The sequence below is a fragment of the Varanus komodoensis genome, unplaced genomic scaffold (genome assembly GCF_004798865.1).
Source record: "Varanus komodoensis strain SLA01 unplaced genomic scaffold, ASM479886v1 scaffold57, whole genome shotgun sequence".
In the NCBI taxonomy this organism is placed as follows: Eukaryota; Metazoa; Chordata; class Lepidosauria; order Squamata; family Varanidae; genus Varanus; species Varanus komodoensis.
In genome coordinates this window covers 2,176,709-2,182,708 of record NW_025336182.1, presented here as the reverse complement: position 1 = coordinate 2,182,708, position 6,000 = coordinate 2,176,709, and the positions used below count along the sequence as shown (strand labels likewise).

At 48.0% G+C, this 6,000-nt stretch overlaps 1 protein-coding gene across 5 annotated transcripts in view; it reads left to right on the top strand.

Annotated features, from left to right (window-relative positions):
• PIAS3 (protein inhibitor of activated STAT 3) overlaps positions 1-6,000 on the top strand; it is a 42,870-nt gene that overhangs the window by 7,811 nt on the left and 29,059 nt on the right. For 2 of the 5 annotated variants that reach the window (XM_044449126.1, XM_044449124.1), the window contains exon 1: positions 5,510-5,802. The exons of the other annotated variants lie outside the window; for them this stretch is intronic. The gene's annotated coding sequence lies outside the window, so the exon portion shown is untranslated. Of the gene's footprint in view, positions 1-5,509; positions 5,803-6,000 lie in introns of those variants that run through there. 5 annotated transcript variants of the gene reach the window in all.

The following is a 6,000-nucleotide window of genomic DNA, read 5'->3' as shown; positions in this document are numbered from 1 at the left end:
GCGCGCGCGCGCGCGCGCGCGCTTGTGCGTAGTAATAGGGGGCAGGAAGGGGAATTGGGAGGGCAAGGTGGGGGGCCTTCCTTCTGCAGCGAGAACAAGGCACGGAGACGTGGACGCGGTGAGGTTGGCAGGCGAAGGCGGGGGCGCGCGGCGATCCTAGTCCAGGCTGTGCTTCAACTGGGCTTGCGAAAGGGGGATTGGAAGGAGTGGGTGGGAAGTTTGGGGAGCCAGTCTCGCAAAGAAGGGGGGATGGTGTGTTTGGGGGCGCGGGAGGTTTGCTGTTGAATTCAGAGAGCTTTTGATGTGGGGAGAGTAACTTCACAGGGCATACTGTGGGATGAGTTGCAGTGGCAGTTTGGGAAGCAAAAGAAAAATTAGGGTGAGGGAATTGTGGGAGGAGGGGGGGTTTGAGGGTAGGTTATGGGGCAGGAAGAGGGGAGCTCAAAAAGCAGCACATGGAACCTATTCAGGATGGCAGGTTCAGGGCTTGGTTTAAATTTGTCGCTTCATCCTTGATTGTGGGACATAAGCAATTTTGCTTTCATGGAGCACTCTGCAGCAAAGCTGTCTGAACAAGTTGTTTCTGGGCATGTAACGAGTGCTTCCTCTGCCTCCAAACACCTGGGGGCATGGTAAAGGCCAGAATTTGAGCTTTGAGACGGGTGGAACTCCTCTTTTGAGCCACGTGGCATACCCACTCCACAGAGGTGGCGATAAGGGAGGGATTGGTGGGGATTGCGGATGGTTAGTGGATGTGGACCCACCAGGAATGGGGTCTCATGCCGGCACCTAAGAGGAAGTTGGTGTAGTGGTGCATGCAAGATGAATGCTGTGTGATCCATGTCTGGGAGGAAAGGGTTTATTGTGCAGCATTATCCTGTGGCCAGAGCATTTGAAGTGTGTGTGTGTGTGTGTGTGTGTGGAGGGGGGTCCTTCTTTCTCTGTTTGCTTTTTTTTTTCACGTTCTCATCTTTAGGAGTCTGAGCTTGCTAACCCCCAGATCCCAGAATGTGAAATCACCCTTGTTCATTAGCAGATTCCCCCTAAAATTTGGGTTCTCCCTGATGTGTTTATACTTTTTCACCCCCGTCCACAGCCTCCTGGCTGGCTTTTGGCAGGCAGGGACAGGAACTTAACAGAGCTCTTTAAATACTTGCAGCGTGGGCAGAATTGCCAGGACCTCTCAGTGTGTGTTTGTGTGATTGCTTAGATCTCCTCAATCCCCCGCCCTTTTTAAAGAAACAACTTTGGATTTTATTATCCATCCGGCCTCAGCAAAGCGCGGTGTCAAGATTGTTGCTTAGTCTCTGAACTAGAGTGGTAAACTCTTCAGTTTTTAAAATTGATTCTATTGAGGCACATATGGTTTAATTATAAAAATGTGCTGTGTGTTATTGTATCCCCTGAATAATGGACTATTGCAAGCTTCTCTGTCACTCTTCCTCATCTGGTGTTGGCCTAAGGACTGAAAATTATCTGCCTGAGTTGGTGACTAACTTGTGCAACTTCTGCCAGGGAAAGGTAATCCTAGTTTGGGGTCCTTGAGTCCAATGTGGCAACAAATTTCATGGCAACTGAGTTTCTTTTGTAGGTCTCTAGTGCACTTGAACTTGAGAGCAGGTGACATGTTGACAGCTGACAGTTGTCATAGGAAAGGAATTCTTTTCAAATGGTTTTTGACAGGGCTAAGCAGGTTTTGTCAGTTTTTTTTGTTTGTTTTGACAGGGACATAAACAGATTTCAATGCTGTCAAAAGCCCATGTTAATCATGTTTTTAAAAAGTCAGTCCTGTCAAAAACCTTGTTTTAAAAGAAATACTTTCTTTTCACAATTGTAAGCTGTCAAAATGTTATTTCCCTCAAGAACAAGATGGGCTTAAACTTGGAGGTGGGGAGCACTGAGAGCTGTCAGGTCTGTGCATACAACCCAGAAGATCTTGCCACAAAGGAGCTGATGTGCATGCCATTTTCTTTCACAAGCAAACATCACTCACAGCTTTGTTTACAGTTGACAGCTGTCAGGGGAAAGTCAAGCAAAAAATTGATCTGTCTGCAGCCTTGTTTTCTCAATGTTCCTACATGTGCTTTGACACAAGTCATTTCCCCGGGTGAGACTTTACATTTTGGACCCTTGCAAGTGCTCAGTTGCACGTCTGCAAAAGACCAATTCAGTAAAAATACAGTTCACACAAATTTTAGGGTTAAGCAAAATACAATCTCAGCATCATCTGTCCTTAGGTCTGTTCAGCTCTGAATCCTCAGCCCTGTTGCTTCATGGAAGACTTGCCCATGGGTGGAAATTGTCCCACAGATGAAGGACTGTGTTGTGAGAGGAAGAGGCCGCAGCCCAGACTGGTGAATTGAGCCCCGTACTGGAGGGGTGGGTAACCTCACAGGCCTCCTGATTGGCAGAGCTACAGCTCCCATGGTGGTAGCACTGGGAGCAATGGAAGTTGTAGTCCAGCACTTCTGTGGGAACACCCCTAGATGGGTCTCGTGACAGCACAGGTCCAGTACTTTTGTTCAAAGCAGAAGCCATGATGTGGAAGGTGGTGCTTACTAGCGTTAAAAACTTGGCAGGATTGGAAAGCGGGACATGTTTTATTCGTTAATTTACCTGGCAAGGGTCTGTCTTTGTTTTAAAAGACACAAAATTCTGCTCCTTGCATTGAATGCGTTGGAAAAAGCAAAACTGTGTTCGAAGCAGATTCGTTGGAACCGTGAAGGATTTGTCTGGACGCTTTCTGGTCCGTTGAATCTGTTCAGCATAGCGCCCCACCCTTACAGAACCTCTGTGAGGCTTCATACAATGGATCCATATGGCTACTGGCATTTTTGGAGTCTCCTTGCGGAGGGGGGCCTTGGGTCTTACCGCGATCAGCCCCTGCACTCCAAAATGCACCTCTGCACCCTAACAGAAAATGATGTGGCATCGCCTAAGGTTCTGATAGCCGAAGGTCACTTTTTCGTTCTGAATTGCCAAAATGAGACTGTTCGCTCTGCACCCTTCTAACGGTTCATTTGTTCATCCTCAGTGGGGTCTCCCTGCCTCTTTCTGCATGGGCCACTAATCGGAGCAGACTTCTTGATTCGGTTTGAAGATGCAACAGGCGGTGCTCTCGGGGGGAGAATTTTCCAGTTATACCTGTGGCAATGAAGGATTGGAATGATTCCCCTACCCCCCCACAGTGCAAGATTCAGTATAGAAATGAAATAAATAATAAAATAAATCATCCAGCGAGCTTATGGAAATGAAACTAAGAAGTAGACGCAGCAGGGGTTACCGATGGGTTTCGTCTCATGGTTTCCTTTTTATTTTACTGTGGCAGATAGGATTTGGTGAAAAGCTGGGCTTAGATCAAGAGCCTTGGGGGCTCATGAATTTCCATAGTGCCCCCCCTCGTATGATTTCTTCCTGGATCACTTTGGAGGCGTTAGCTGAAGATTTTGGGGGCACCTTTCTGTGCACATATACACACACTCAGGAGCAAGCCTGAAGGACCTGGGACCGACTTCCAAGTAAACCAAGGCAGGATCAGGAGGCCTTGCAACTGCGAAAAAGCACTAAGGGGGGCTGTAATTGGGCTGGGGGGGGGAGGCATCTCCGCTACCTCCCCCCCTCCCTCCCCCCAGCTGCAGTCTGGTTGTCCTAGACATTTCCACCCCAGCTTTAATGGACGGAATTTTCCAGCCAGTTTTTCTGCCAACCTCCTCTTCTGCAAATAGTCCTAGAAATTGTGCTTAGAGGAGTGCAGTTGCTAAGGCCACGCGCACCTAAGTACATATGTGTGTGCATGCGTGCAAGTGTTGCATTTTCAAAGGCGGTTTCAGCCCACCCAGTGTTTGCCTAGCTGGCTGCCTTAATGTCTTCCTTAACCTTTTTCTTTTTGCCTGCTTTGAATTCACGAAGCTTGGAATCCCCTCTTGTCTCGCTCTCTCCCCCCATGGCAGCCCCTTTCCTGTGTTTTTGTTTGTTCCATATTTCATTAGCTGAGGCCCAGAAGGGTTTGGTTTCTTTTCTGTTAGGGGGTCCGTCTGTCTGACTGCTGAGCTGATTTAATAGCCAGGAAGGGGAGTGCCTTTGGAAGGAGAAGTGGAGTGTTTGCTCCAAGGATCTGTTGCTCATGAGCCTTACTTCAACAGTTATATATCTAGGTACAGCACTGAAAATTGCGTGTAGAATAAAGATAATTTTCTAAGTAGAATAAATAGCACAGGTTCTGTGTGTCTTTTCTGTGTGTGTCTGTGTGTCTTTTCCTGTTGTATGTGTGTGCCTTTGTTTGTGTGTGTTTGATCTTACTGCATCACTTGGGACCCAATATTCACAAGAATTTAAAATGTTTTACTCAGGGTAAGGCGAGTGGAGGAGGAGATTTAAAGCCATGAATTCAGAGCCACTGAGGTGTTGCTTTTGCACTTCCCCTCACTTTCCTACTTTTCTTCAGTTTCTGAGTTTGCCTGTGTTTGCTCACAAACTTTCAGTCTAATCTTCACAGCCACATGGACTGGGAACTTGATTTTTCAAAAAAATGAGTGAGAAAATACTCTCAGGCAACAGGCCCCTTATGGTACGAGTGGTTCATGCTTGTATGGTGGATCTGCAGAATGTGCTCAGCTTTGTGAGTCACCTTGGGACATCAGCAGGTGCCTAGTTAATGGGCCATGTTCATACATAATGGGGATTTTAAAGCTAGGCTTCCCGGGCCACGTGGGAGGGAGGGAGTCATTCCTCTTCCTCCTCCTCCTCCTGATTTTGGTGGAAGGCTTAGGTAAAAGGAAGTACTTCTTCACACAACATTGTTCTTTGATTTTTATCCTACCTTTTTTCTTACAAAGAAACAAACGTATAGTTAACCCATGGAATTTGCTGCTGCAGGAAGAGGTGACGGCCACCAATTTGCATGAGTTGAAAAGGGGAGTTTAGAGATTCATGGAGGAAGAGGAGGTTATCCGTGGCCACTGTCCCTCCCTCACCAGAGGCTGTGTGCTGGTATACCCCAGTTGCGGAGGAGCTTTGGTGGCAGGGGTCTTATGCCCATCCTGCACGGGGGATGCTGTGGGCAGCTGGTTTGCCACCGAGAGCGCGGAGTGCTGGACTGGACGGACCTTAAGTCTGATCCAGCAGGGCTTTTCCTATGCTCCTGGGTTACTTGATCCAGCGTTCGAACCAGAACTCTGGGTTTTTTGTGTAACAGCCAGTCCAGATTTGAACCCAGCAACAAAACATGGGTTCAAACTCATGCTTGTCCCTCAGCAATCTAAAGTTCCAGGTCCGGATGTCGTATCAGGAATGGGACATTCCTGGGTTGTTTGAAGAATGAGATGCAAGGAAGAAGCGGGCAGGGAGGCCGTGTATCTGCTCCTGAGCTTGCCTGACAATTCATGAATCAATTCGCCCCTCTGTGTAACCGGATGCAGGTCTGTGTATCCAGTTAGCTGAGTCTCATCTGCACTAACTTTGGGGCGGGGGGGGGGGTCTTCTGGTGTTTTTAGCCCTACCTGCAGATGCCAGTGGTTGGACCTCTGACTTTCTGCATGCAAAGCAGGGCCTTTCCCACTCAGTGGAAGCAAAACAGCCCAGAAGAACGTAACAGGGCCTCTCTCCCATGCCTACAGAAGGAAAGTGGGAATGTTGTTTTGATGTTGCATCGTGGGAAACTGAGCTGAAGGGGCTTAGAACGTAAAAACATCCCTCTTGAGGCTGTTGGGCAAATGTACCTGTTGCTCAAGGCAGCTGACTGGTGCATTGACAAAACACCTGGTTGTATGCCGCAGGCGATTCAAGCCATCTGTTTGGAAGCAGGTAAAAATTAATTCAACCATCTCTTTATTTCTGACAACCAACTTTGCTTTTCCAATTTCCCTCCTCTGGAGTACTCTGGTATTCCTGGGTCTGCGGCAGGCTTGCGGCAGGCGGAGAAAACGCACCTGGAAAAGGTTGAGCTGGGCTTCAGTAGTAGGAATTGAGTTCCTCTGGCTTGTCCGGGTACCACTGAAATGT